The sequence below is a fragment of the Mauremys mutica genome, chromosome 2 (assembly GCF_020497125.1).
Source record: "Mauremys mutica isolate MM-2020 ecotype Southern chromosome 2, ASM2049712v1, whole genome shotgun sequence".
NCBI classification, from domain to species: domain Eukaryota; kingdom Metazoa; phylum Chordata; order Testudines; family Geoemydidae; genus Mauremys; species Mauremys mutica.
This window is the reverse complement of record NC_059073.1, coordinates 53,485,784-53,498,423: the sequence shown is the minus strand read 5'-3', so window position 1 is coordinate 53,498,423 and position 12,640 is coordinate 53,485,784. Positions and strand designations below refer to the sequence as shown.

General features: G+C 43.5%; 1 protein-coding gene and 1 long non-coding RNA gene across 3 annotated transcripts in view; one reads left to right on the top strand and one right to left on the bottom strand.

Annotated features, from left to right (window-relative positions):
• Positions 1-1,902, bottom strand: part of LOC123362598 (myelin P2 protein-like) — an 18,583-nt gene extending 16,681 nt beyond the window's left edge. The window contains exon 1 of the mRNA XM_045002992.1: positions 1,848-1,902. The gene's annotated coding sequence lies outside the window, so the exon portion shown is untranslated. The remainder of the gene's footprint in view (positions 1-1,847) is intronic.
• LOC123362599 overlaps positions 1-12,640 on the top strand; it is a 15,196-nt gene extending 2,556 nt beyond the window's left edge. The window contains exons 2-5 of one of the 2 annotated variants that reach the window (XR_006576496.1): positions 5,067-5,450; positions 5,895-6,530; positions 7,512-7,564; positions 12,492-12,640. This is a non-coding gene — a long non-coding RNA (uncharacterized LOC123362599). Of the gene's footprint in view, positions 1-5,063; positions 5,451-5,894; positions 6,531-7,511; positions 7,565-12,491 lie in introns of both variants that reach the window. The other variant, XR_006576495.1, reaches the window with a different exon arrangement.

Below are 12,640 nucleotides of genomic sequence, written 5' to 3'. Positions count from 1 at the left end.
ACACACACACACACACAGCATAGGTGCTGATTCCAGGGGTGTGGGTGCTGAGCACCCACCGGCAGCGCCCCCATAAGCTCCCCACCACCCAATGTCTCCCGCTGGCAGGCCCCGCAGATCAGCCCCTCCTTCTCCTCCCTCCCTAAGCCTCCCGCCCACTGCAAACAGCTGTTTTGTGGCGCGCAGGGGCTTGGGGGAGAAGCAAGGATGCAGAGCGCTCCGATGAGGGGGCGGAACTGAGTGGGGGCAGGAAGAGGAGGGGTGGAGCAGAGGTGGGGCAGGGGTGGGGTCTTGGGGGAACAGGTGGAGTGGGGGCAGAGTCTGGGACAGAGCTGGGGGTGGAGCACCCCACCGCACTTTGGAAAGTTGGCACCTGAGACACAAAGATTTGATACAATTGCAAATTTAGTGGATGCATTTTAGAGGCTTGTGTTTTAACCCAAAGTGTGTGTAATGTTGTTGGCAAAATTAAACTATTGCTGGGTGTCTCTCTATGTTTGGGCAACTGCATCTAGTTAATATGTTCTGCCAGCCTCTTCAGTGAATACTTGATGGGAAAAGAAAAAACAGAAATATCTTGCCAGGTATTATTCATAATAACAGATGATTATCCACCATGGTAATAGCAAAAGTAAGGCAAATTTGCTGGCTTTATAACTTCCTTGTCCAGTTTACTGATGCAACAGTATATGCAATTTTCTTATGCTATATAAACTGAAATTTAATCCTGTTTATTTTTCTTATAGCAAATTATTCCACAATGCAAAACCGGTTCATGACACCACTATAAATATAACAGATTTGATCCTTATCATAGGTATCCTTTAAAAGTTTCTTCCATTTTGACAGTTTCTATTGGGTCTATCAGTTCCAGTTCCCTATTATATATTTAAGGAATATCTCTACCACTGCTAGAATTTGCAGTTTGCTGACTATGATTTTATTGCAAATCTCACAATATCTGGTGGTGTTCTGAAAGCCCGAGCTCATCTGAACCTTCCAGCCCTACGTTTCTATGATTCCATAAGCTTCTCTGCTTTCATTTTAAAACAAAGTTTCTAGCCCTAATGGTTATACAGAAAAGTTGGAAAATGGGCACCCTAAAAGCTCAAAAACCAGCAGGGAAATAAAAGAACCCCAAATGAAAATCTCTTCATTTTTAAGTCAGTCTTATGGGGTCTGACTCATGACTTTTGCATGCTTGAGGGCAGCAATACTGAGCTGCCTGTTAAAACAGAAGAAAATGTTGAGACTTCCCACTATGTAAAAATGGCTATTGTTTAAGTGTGATGACCATAAGAACATAAGAACGGCCGTACCGGGTCAGACCAAAGGTCCATCTAGCCCAGTATCTGTCTACCGACAGTGGCCAATGCCAGGTGCCCCAGAGGGAGTGAACCTAACAGGCAATGATTAAGTGATCTTTCTCCTGCCATCCCTCTCCATCCTCTGACGAACAGAGGCTAGGGACACCATTCCTTACCCATCCTGGCTAATAGACATTTATGGACTTAGCCACCATGAATTTATCCAGTTCCCTTTTAAACATTGTTATAGACCATCATCTTAGTTATCTCTGGTGACTGAAGCTGGTCATCCAGCGCTAAAGTATGAGCCTCTGCAGTTTGAAATGGCAAACATATCTGTACTTCTGCCCTACTGAACATAACCCTAGATTATTCCAACCTCTCAATAGACTTAAAAGTCTTTATAAATCACAGTCACCCTCTGCCTGACTCAGCCTAAATTTAACAACAGTGTTGCAAACTTTGAGATTAACAATTCAATCCGTTTATGAATATGAATGATGTAGTTGGACACAGAAACTAGAAAATTGCATCACTCACCTTTAACTGGACTACCTCCCTGATTTCTCAGCCTAAAGACTGATGGCTCTCGCAACCTGTGAGCTAATCTCCTTCCTCAAAGCTATGCTAGGCCCCACTGCTTTCTCTTGGCACTTGTAGAAATGGCTCCCCCTACTGCTCAAGAAGCCTGACCTCCACGCCCTATACCAGTGGTCCCCATCTTTTTGGCTGGCAGGCGCCAGCCGAAGGACCACTGCGGCGGTGGAGCATCCGCCGAAATGCCGCCGAATTTCGACGGCATTTCGGCGGCGACGCTTCTCAATGACGTCGCTTGCTGTCGACAAGCGACGTCATCGAGAGGTGTCCCCGCCGAAATGCCACTGCAGCATTTCGGCGGGTGCTCTCCCGGAGGCCTGGACGTGGGCGCATTAAGATGCCCCCATGGGCACCATGGCGCCCGCGGCACTGCGTTGTGGACCCCTGCCCTACACAGATGACACATACAGAAATATTTGTGCGGGCTCCTTAAAAAAATATTGCCTGTACTGGTTAAACTTGACTGTCTGGTTCTGAATGAGAAACCAAAATTTTGAGTCCTATTCCCAAGGTTCATGCTTCTCTACTTCATTCATCAAGGGAAGAAGTATTCTTAGATGTTCAAAGGATATGAAAAGACCATGGCCGGACTTTCAGAAATAGAAAGAGCTTCCATCAGATGTTCACTCTGCCTAACATGGCATGCTGGGGATGCACTAGATCTGTGGGATGAATCATAGTATTTCCAATTCCAAGTATTCAAAAATCATGTATCAGGCCCCACAAAATCATGAGATAGACTTAAAATCATTATATAAAAAAACAGTCATGTTACAGTTCAAACCAATGTACAAAAAATAAATAAAACTATACATAGAGGCACAATGCAAGGTGACAGAGAAAGAATCATTATATATATATTTCTGACTGTTTTTTTGTCAAAACAATTGACCTCTTTCCTGCTGAAACCAAGTGCATTTTTGGTTACTTTATATTTGCCTTCTGGTCTCTGAGCCTTTAGGTTCACTTGTTTTGCATTTTCAAGTTGTTCTCTGCCATCGTGAGGGCTAGACACTTACTTTTCATCTCAAATAGAAGGTTGTAATCCCAACAGTTCAGGAGCTGCTGCTTCAAGAAAACCCCCAAACATCATGAGATGCATGATAAAATTGTGAGAGTTGGCAACACTGGCATCGTACTTCAAATGCTGCCCTTGCATACAGTACCTGGAATATGCCTTTTGTAGTACTGTATTTTTCAATGTGCATCTCACTTATCGCAACATTTCTTTACAATCTGATGTCAGTTCTTAAAAGAACTCCACCACAGGCAGGGTTGCCATTGGTTCCAGCAAAAACAAGATTAACCTTTGATGAAGAACAGTCATTTTACAGTTCAAACTAATGTACAAAAAATAAATAAAACCACAAACAGAGGCATAACACAAAGTTACAGGGAAAGGGCATGGGTCGTGAGTAAGCTATATACGAATTAAATCACATATGATAAGTTAAAACTACAGTGCGGTAAGAGTTGTGGTGAGTTCATTTTGAAACTTTAGTTGCATATTTGTTCTATTACAGTGGTTTTCAACCTTTTCAACCTTAGACATAACCTGTGGACTCTCAGTGGTCTGCGGACCAGAGGTTGAAAACGGTGGTTCTATGAGAATCTTAAGGTGATGCAATTTCATCAGGGAAATTCCAATTAACATGCACTGTACCTATACATAACACAGTAAAGCTACCGACAATTTACTGTATTCAGTGCAACCCACATATAACAGTCAGTTCCCACACAAGATTAATTGATTCTTAAGGTCAGAAGGGACCATTAGGATCATCTAGTCTGACCTCCTCCATAAAACAAACTGTAAAACCTTACCAGTAATTTCTGCATGAAACCCATAACTTTTAACATATCCTTTAGAACAACATCCAATGTTGATTTAAAGACTTCAAATGATGGCAAATCCACCACATGCTTAGTTACATTGTTCAAATGGATAATTACCCTCGCTGTGAAACATAAACGTTTGGTATCAGACACCTGGTATGAGGCCTGAGGCCTGAACCAAAGGCATGGTCAAGACTTTGCTAACATAAAGCAAAGTTAAGTTGTGAGCCAGAGGCAGGTCCTGCTCACAAAAGTTGGCAAGAGGAAGGCTGCTAATTGGATGTATACACATAGTTAAAGGGTATCAAGCACTAATAGAATACACATGGACCAGGATGGCACCAGAACAGTCTGGTACAAACACATTCCACAGAAATAATGAGGAACAGACTGACCCATCCTAAAAGACAGAGTAAAAAGGATAATATGATGGATAGACTTGTTTGTTCGAACCAACATGTACCAGGAGAAAGGCAGCTCCCCAGTATGCAGAAGAGTTTTATCTCAATACGTCAGGAGTGATGTGTAACTTGTTTGTACCTGTGTATAAGAATGCATCCCTGGGTCAGTGTCTTTGTCCAGCCTAGGGGGCACTGGAGTGTCCCACCACTGACTGAGCTGTCCATTGTCAGGGAGCACATATTCATAGTATGTCCTGTAGAGTCTGCTGGAAACTATGACTGTGCTTCGTTTGATAATAAACATGGCCGGGTGCCCTCATACCTTATCGGAGTCTGTGGACATTGGGGGTTCGCTCGGGGTCTGCTGTGCCAGCGATCTGCAGAGCCGGGGCAGCACACAGAGGGAACACACGCACACAGCTGACTGTTATCAACATTGAACAAGAGCAGAGCCCCACACCGGTGACGTCTGACGACAGAACATATATCATCTAATCATTTCCCTGTAATTGCAGGGTCTGGAGGCTTTTCTGAGCCTCACTTACCACAGGACTTAGAAGAGACCTGACTTCTAATAGCAATTATATCCTTTTCTTAGAATTTTAAAATTCACCTAGACAGTTTAAGAGAGGATTATACTGCAGCTATAGAATTCTACAGGGTGGTTTCAAAATTGTTCTACTTTTTTTTTTCCTTGCATGTTTGAAAAAGTCCATGTAGTTATCTGTATGTTGCTTCTTATTTCTCGGATTGTTTACTTTGGGGAGAGCAGCATGAAACCTCCTCATCCCAGGGGTTTGGTAATACTAATGGTGCCACCAACAGGAAATAGCTAAGTGTATTTTTCAAATGAGTGTTGTGCTGGTCGAAATATGTTCTTTTTAATTGAGACCTCTCTTTTACTCTTCTCATGGCCACAAAGCAGGAAGCACGCTGAGTGCACTGTGAAATATTCGGGCTGGGCAGATTGTGCTGAATGTGGAGAGAGAAAAGAGCATCTGTGAGAACATCTGTAAGGCTGAGATCAGAATATGACGGTGCATGTTTCAACAGGCTAGCTGAGTTTATTACAGACTTAGAGACAAACCGTGCAGCAACTACAAAGAAGACACACAGCAGCACTAAGAGCTCTAATAGCTCCTAGCTGGTTCTATCAAGATCGTGTTTAACAGATCAAAATGAAATCTGTGAAAACCTGTGCATCCCCTGAGGCTGTCATTCTGAACGTCTGACAAAAATTTTGACAACTCCTACCAGACTAAAGACAATTCACTGGATCGCACACGATGCCCTTCTAAAAGATTTGAATGTTGAGTACCGTATATTGTCTCAATTCAACCCATTTTGTTCAAGGTTTTACAAGCTCTTAACTAATATGTAAGGGCTTGGTCCTGAGGGTCCCCATTGGCCCACGTGCCGAAGGTTGCCAACCCCTGCACTTGCCAACCTGCAAGTGACCCGTGCCCCATGCTACAGAGGAAGGTGAAAACTGACCTGGGGGGAAAACTCCTTCCCACCACAAACATGGTGATGGTGATGGTGATAAACTCCTCTAGGCAGGGACTGTCTTTACATTTGTGTCTTGGTCACTGTTGAGCAAATTGTCAGTACTTAATATGTTATTAAATCATATCAGGCTTGAGTATGCAAAGTACTGAGCCAGAGTGCTTGTCCCCTTGAATTTAAATTGGAGTGTAGACATTTCTAAGCAAGGTGATTGCTACTAACTTGGTTATTGTATCTTTCTTTCCAGGTACTTACGTTGTCATCCTCGCTGTAGGAAAATGGCTCTTTCCACCATCACCCTCAACTCTCCATACGTTTAAAAACGATTTAAGAAAGAAGAGCAATACTATGCCTTGGCCCCTAACCCTGCTAATAGGATGTAAAGGCAAAGAATCATTGTCTTAAATCTGTCAGAGAAAAAATAAACTGTCCCATAGAAATAGGAAGGAGAAATAGAATCACTGTCAGGAAGCTGAAAGGGGATTTGGAGAGTCAGGTTTCCATTTCATGCATTAACTGTATGGTCAGAGTGACTATGGCTAAAGTTTTATTTGCTCTTAGGTATTTGATTTCAGTGGAAGTTAGGAGCTTAAATACCACTGAAGATGTAAGCCTCTGACTCTGGGATTGCTGGACACATGTGAGGAGTCCTTCTGAAGTCTTATAAACACACAATGACAAGACATTCAGTGGCAGTTGGAAATCAGCTGTTCACATAAATAAGGATCATTACTTGTGGGAGTAACGGCTGCAGGATTAGGCCCTGAATTGGTGACGTGTTGTACAGCTTCAGCCTGATTCTGTAATATATATCTGGGGAATAGGAGAGATTCCACACAGAGACAGCTATGTTCCTAAAGCAGTCCAGCATTTCTTCTTCACAGTGAGTACATTTATTCTGACCACACTGAGTGAAGTTGGAAGTTTTCTGTTGATGGCCCAAAAGTTGTAAAAATTTGCAATGTGCTTAGAGTTCAGATAAAGGAAACGTGTACATTGAAATAAATCAGTCAGTTCAGTGAAAGGCTGATAACAGCCCTAGCAGCTGTATCAAGGTGTAGGTGGCTGGTTATTGTCTGCATTTCTCTGACTAAGCTGAAAATTTCATTGCCAGTGCTGAACAGATTTAGTTATCTTTTCCAGTATGGCTTTATGTGCTCCCTGGACCCAGGACTAACATCCATTTGTTATGGGGATTTTAGATTAGCTCTCCAGTACAGTCCTGTTGACCAGACATAAACTTCTCTATTCAAGCTGATAGTGAAGTGTGAGACTACAAATGATACAATAGTTTTGTATTGCACTGTAACCAAGATCCAGACCCCATTGTGCTGGGTGATGAATGTATATACACATACAATGAGACAGTCTCTACAATCTAAATAAACAAGAAAGATCTAGGATAGGAGAAAGCAATTATTATTATCCCCACTTTTTACAGATGGGGAACTGAGACACACAGAGATTCAATGCCTTGCCCATGACCAGACAGCAAGTCTGTAGCAGAACTGAGAATTAAACCCAGATCTCCCAAAATCCAGTCCAGTGTCTTAACCACAACACTCCCATTGCTCTGTTATACAGTAATATAGCATAGGCATATTGTGCTGCTTAAAAAATTATTATTCTGTATCTTTGTGCATATGACACAATTTAATTAAAATAACCTTGTACTGTTAGTCATCAGAATTTTTATCTAATCTTGATCGTTTGCTAGACTTTTCTCCAGGAAAAGCCAGCATGAGTTATTGCTAGATATGCTGAACATACTAAACATAATCATTTCTATTGCTTGAAATGCTAGTGATGTTTGTGAACTCATCTGTTAATCTATATTGTGTTGGGTTTTTTTGTTTGTTTCTAGCAAACCTGATGGTGATTGCAACTAACCTGCAACACTTCTGTATATGGATTAAGGTAAATCACATTGCTTTGCAATACCAGAAACAGCTGTTGAGATGTATTACACTCTGAATCTTAGCTGAGGCATTAATCAGTCTCAAAAGCTTGTTAATTACAAGGCTAACATTTGTGGCGGAGAAGTATAAAAAGCAGTAAATGGCTTTTGTGTGAGAGAAAGTGCTGCAGCAAAATGGAGGGATTTGTCAGCCACAAAAGCTGCTGAGAACATAATTCCTAGTACTGAATTAGACAAAGGAGGATTCAACAAACCCAATTATTAAAATAATGTTTGTTTCATCTAATGAGGCCCTAAAACTCAGTGAAGCTGCCCGTCCAGAATTTCCATTTGGGTGTCAAGCAGAAAGCCCTGATTTAACATGGTACTTAAGCACATGCTTAATTTTAAGCATGTGTGTAGTCCCACAGAACACTCTATGAAGTCATGTGATGATTCAGGCGTAAAATTAAACATGATCTTAAGTGCTTTGCTGGACTAGGGCCCAGGTGATGATTAAAAAGGGAATGTGGCCCATTCACAAGCAACTTAGCTGATCCAGGTGAAAAGAACAAAATACAAATATTTTACACTATAATTTCTGATAACTGAACCCCCTGTTATTCAAAACTCAGTTGCATGCTCTGACACTGTCCTGTGCTCTTCTTCACTCAAACCTGGAGCACAGTGAAAAACAATGGCTGGCTGGTAAGCATGCAGCTGCTCCCAAGGTCAGCCGGGGCTACAGGGGCTTCTGTACTCTGGGATCTTACCCTCAGAACTCAGTGATGAAGAAAACAGTGGGCCAGTGAACAAAGTCTGTCCTCTTCTGTCTTCAAGCTGTTAATCCCTGGAGAGCAGCAAAGAACTGGTGTGCAAAGCTGGCGGGTCATCCTCTAAAATCAAAATCTCAATTATCTACAGTTTGAAGATAGAGCTGAACAAATAATAAAATGTTGTGCTTGCTCCTGCTCCCATTGAAGTCAATGACAATACACTCACTGACTTCAGTGGAGCAGCAACAGGTCACTCACTGGCCTATTTAAAGCTGATCCTATGTAATTAAAGCTATTGGTTTTAGCAGTTCCATGGTAGCTACTAAGGGGTTGTCTCTACAAACACTTAATTAATGGCAAGCTGGGGTGTAAATCTACTGTAAAAAGTTCTATAGTGTGCACTGAGCTACCCTGCTTTGAAACAGAAGTAGATTAAAGTGAACTAGGAAACTTCTAATGTGCAGCAGCAGGTTCCAAACATACACTTAGTGCAGGGGAGATTTATATCCCAGCTTGTCACGAACTAAGTATTTGTATAGACAAACCCTGAGTAATAGCTGGATAAAAATATCTAGCACCAAAGGAAGCAAAAATTCCTGGGAATGGCTACTGTGAATCCACCATGCACATCTGGAAGATTAATGGCTAAACATTTCAATCTGAGAAATGTTTCAGAATTGTATTCAAGTGATCTCAAGCCAACAGTAGGGCCTTGATTCAGCAAAACTCTCACGCACATGCTGAGCAAGAGCAAAAAAAACAAACTTCCACAGCATTTCTCCAATCCAAGCAAAGCTTTGACATGCAACTAAATTCAGTAACTCCTGCTGGTACGTTTATGGGAGGCTGTCAAAAGAGGATGGGCTGGTTAGCGTTTTATGTCATACAATGCTACAGCTCAGAAACCATTACTCATCAGTCTTGTTGTTACATGAATTTTAGCTTCTCCGGCTACCCTGTCATTGATCGTTTGGCAGAAATGAAATCCATCCTAACATTTTTTACTGAATATTCAATACAATTTTTTACTTATTTACGATTGATTTATAGCAGCCTGCTGACAGTAGATGCTTTAGACTTGGTCGCCCCCTTGCTGGAAGGCAATAGGCCAGTTCTGTTGTACTGGGATGCTTTTCTCCAATTGATGTCCACCATCTTCAGTGACCCACACTGATGGGACTCCAGTAGGGGCAACACACAATGGCCTCCTATGCAAGAACTTCTGCTACCTCAGAGCAGATACGGAGTGGAACGAAGGAGCACAGCTATACCAGTTCCGATGGGGCTTGCGGGAAGAAATCAAAGATGAACTGGCCCATATAGAGATGCCAATGGGCCTAGCTGCCTTTGTGCATCTCACGATCCACATAGATAATCATCTGTGAGAACAAAGGGAGGAGAAAGGGGGTTGCCTGTAGCCTCCCTTATCATGTACCATGACCCCAATTTTTGTATCACCCACTGAACTCATGCAAGCCAATCTAGCTCGCCAATGACTCACTCCTGAAAAAACCAACGGTCCCACCAGCACCACCTGTGCTTCTACTGTGGTGAAACTGCTCATAGCATCTCAGCCTGCCCAGTACAAATGCCAAAGAGCATGGGGAAACAAGCCAACCCAGGCCTGGTGTGGGGAACCAGACTGGACCTTGAAAGAAGGTCCCTAGTTCTCACTGAGACACATCCACAGGCTTCCCATTAGCAGGTGACTATCCAGCTGTAAGTCCTGGGGGACCCCCTGACAGACTCCCTTCCAACAGACCCCCATCGATTTAGGAACAGCAGACAGCTCAGGCCCTACAGTTCCCCTTGCTAGACAAGACCATGCTGACACAACCAAAACTATTGACAGCTCCCTGCTGCCCTCAGGTCGTTGTGGAGGAGACTGTCCCCCTGAAGGCCATTATTCAGGGACACAGAAAAATGATACAATTTGGCATGATCCATTCCCCGCATTTTCCACCAAGCTTTGGCATCTCCTGGCTGACCCTTCATGACCTCTTTGTTTACTGGCAAGAACAGAAAGTTACCTTCCCATCAGAATTCTGCTGACAGCATGGCAAGGGACCCCCTACAGCCACTTCAAATATTTAGTTATGTCATTCGGACTAACTAATACTCCAGCAACATTCCAGCATTTCATTAACAATGTGCTACGAGACCTACTGGACCAGTTTGTGGTAGTGACCTTAGATGACATATTGATATTCTCAGATGATCTGGACCAACACACCACTCATGTCTGCACAGACCTGAAGAGACTATGACAACACGGTCTCTACACTAAACTAGTGATGTGCACATTTGATCAGACCTCAACAGAGCTCTGGGGTTTCGTCCTGTCCCCAGAAGGCACCAAGATGGAAGGTCCATGCAAGGCCTAGTCTGTCTGCAACTGGGCAACCTCCCTACAACATTGTTTAGGCTTCACAAACTTCTACCAGGGGTTCATTTCAAATTTTTCAAAACAAGCCAAGCCTACTCCAAAAAAAATGCCAAGTTCCATTGGTCACCCAAGGCCCAGCAAGCATTTGAGCAACTGAAGCTTGCCTTCAGCACCGCTCCAGTAGTGGCCCATCCTGACATGGCTCAAGCTTTTGCTGTGGAAGCAGACACTTCTAGTACTGTGATTGGGGCAGTCCTCTCCCAAAGCCAGGGACCCAAGCAAATACTGCATCCCATTGCCTACTACCCAAGGAAGCTCACACCTGCTGAGTGAAACTATGAGATCCAGGACAAGGAGCTCCTGGCAATTAAGACTGCCTTTGAAGAGCGGTGACACTACTTGGAAAGGGCCCATCATCTAGTCCAAGTGTTTACAAATCACAAGAACCTGGATTACCTTTGCAGGGCTAAGGCCTTAAACCAATGACAGCTCCAATGGGCCCTATTTTTCTCCCAGTTCAATTTACCCTGACCTACCACACTGGAATCAGGAATGGCAAGGCCAGTGCTTTGTCCCAAAGATATGGGCCTGATCCAGAAGGCTCCAGTCTGGAACCAGACTACAGTCTTAAATGCCATAACTTTCTTAAAGCAAATTACTCCCAAGACCTGCTCACACTCATCTCCGTCTCTGGAATTCCATCTGACAAGCTGGCCATTGTAATATACAAACAAAAAATATATCTAGGTTTAAAGAACAGACCTACTTCAATTATTTTTGATAAGGGGCCCAGAAATGGGAAGGCCACTTGGAGACAGAATTTCCCCACCCACTATAAACAGAGTGGGGGAAATTCTGAGAGACAAGACACTATCCTGGCCCACCACTAGAAGGAAGCGCAGGACCCACTGAGGTGGAGAAGAAGCCCTGTTACACCACCTCGATGAGGGAGTAGCTGCCAGTGCTGTAGCACTGTCTACACTGCCATGTTCCAATGCTGAAACTTAAGCGAGAAAGTTGCAGAGCTGTAAAGTGGCAGTATAGACAAGGCCTCAGATCTCTGATCATCACACACAGTGACCACTTGCCTTCAAATGCACACAAATTAGCACTTTCCTGCTAAGGTTCTTCATTTGCATTACTCAAGGCTTCTTTCTCATTTGATGGGTTATTTATTTACAGGTGTATATACAATGTAAATGTTTGCTATTACATTATAACAGGATGAGATAAGTGAAAACCGGGCATGTAACATCCCATTCATTTTCATGAAGTTTTAACACCAAATACATTCTTATACAATTAACAGTCACTGTGATCTATACTAATAAACAAGTGAATTGTCCTGGGGCTTTGGCAGGAGCTGACACCTGGTCTGCCAGTATAACTGGGCAAATTATGGTACCTGGTCAATGGGGAAGGTTATGGCGCAGAGGAATGCACTTGTTCATACTCCTGCCCTGGTTCAGGCCTTCAATAGGAGCCACCCTGAGAAACCTGGACCCATGTCACCCAGAGGGGAGAGGGTGATGCCATGACCCATGGGTCTCAAAGTGGGGTCTGTAGGAGCAACCATGCTCCAACCCTCTAACTGGCAGTGTACTGATGCTTGCTTACCTGGCACCCATGAAGCCTAACCCCAGTTTGAGGTGCTGTCCCCTGAAGTCCTATTGGCAGAGTCCTGGAGCAGCTGATTGGCCGGCTGCCACTACTGAAGCCAGTGGCAGGAACAGGAAGCTGTCTGAATAACTGAGCTCCACCCTGTTCTGATCTCCTGCTCCCCAGGCATCCTGACCTAGCATGACTCCTGGCATTTGATTCGTGGTTCTGATCTCCCGTTTGTCTCCTGCTTCTGACCTCCTGGTATCCTGACCCAGCTGACTCCTGTCTTATCACCCTGAACTCTGACTCTGACTACTAGGCCACCCAGGACC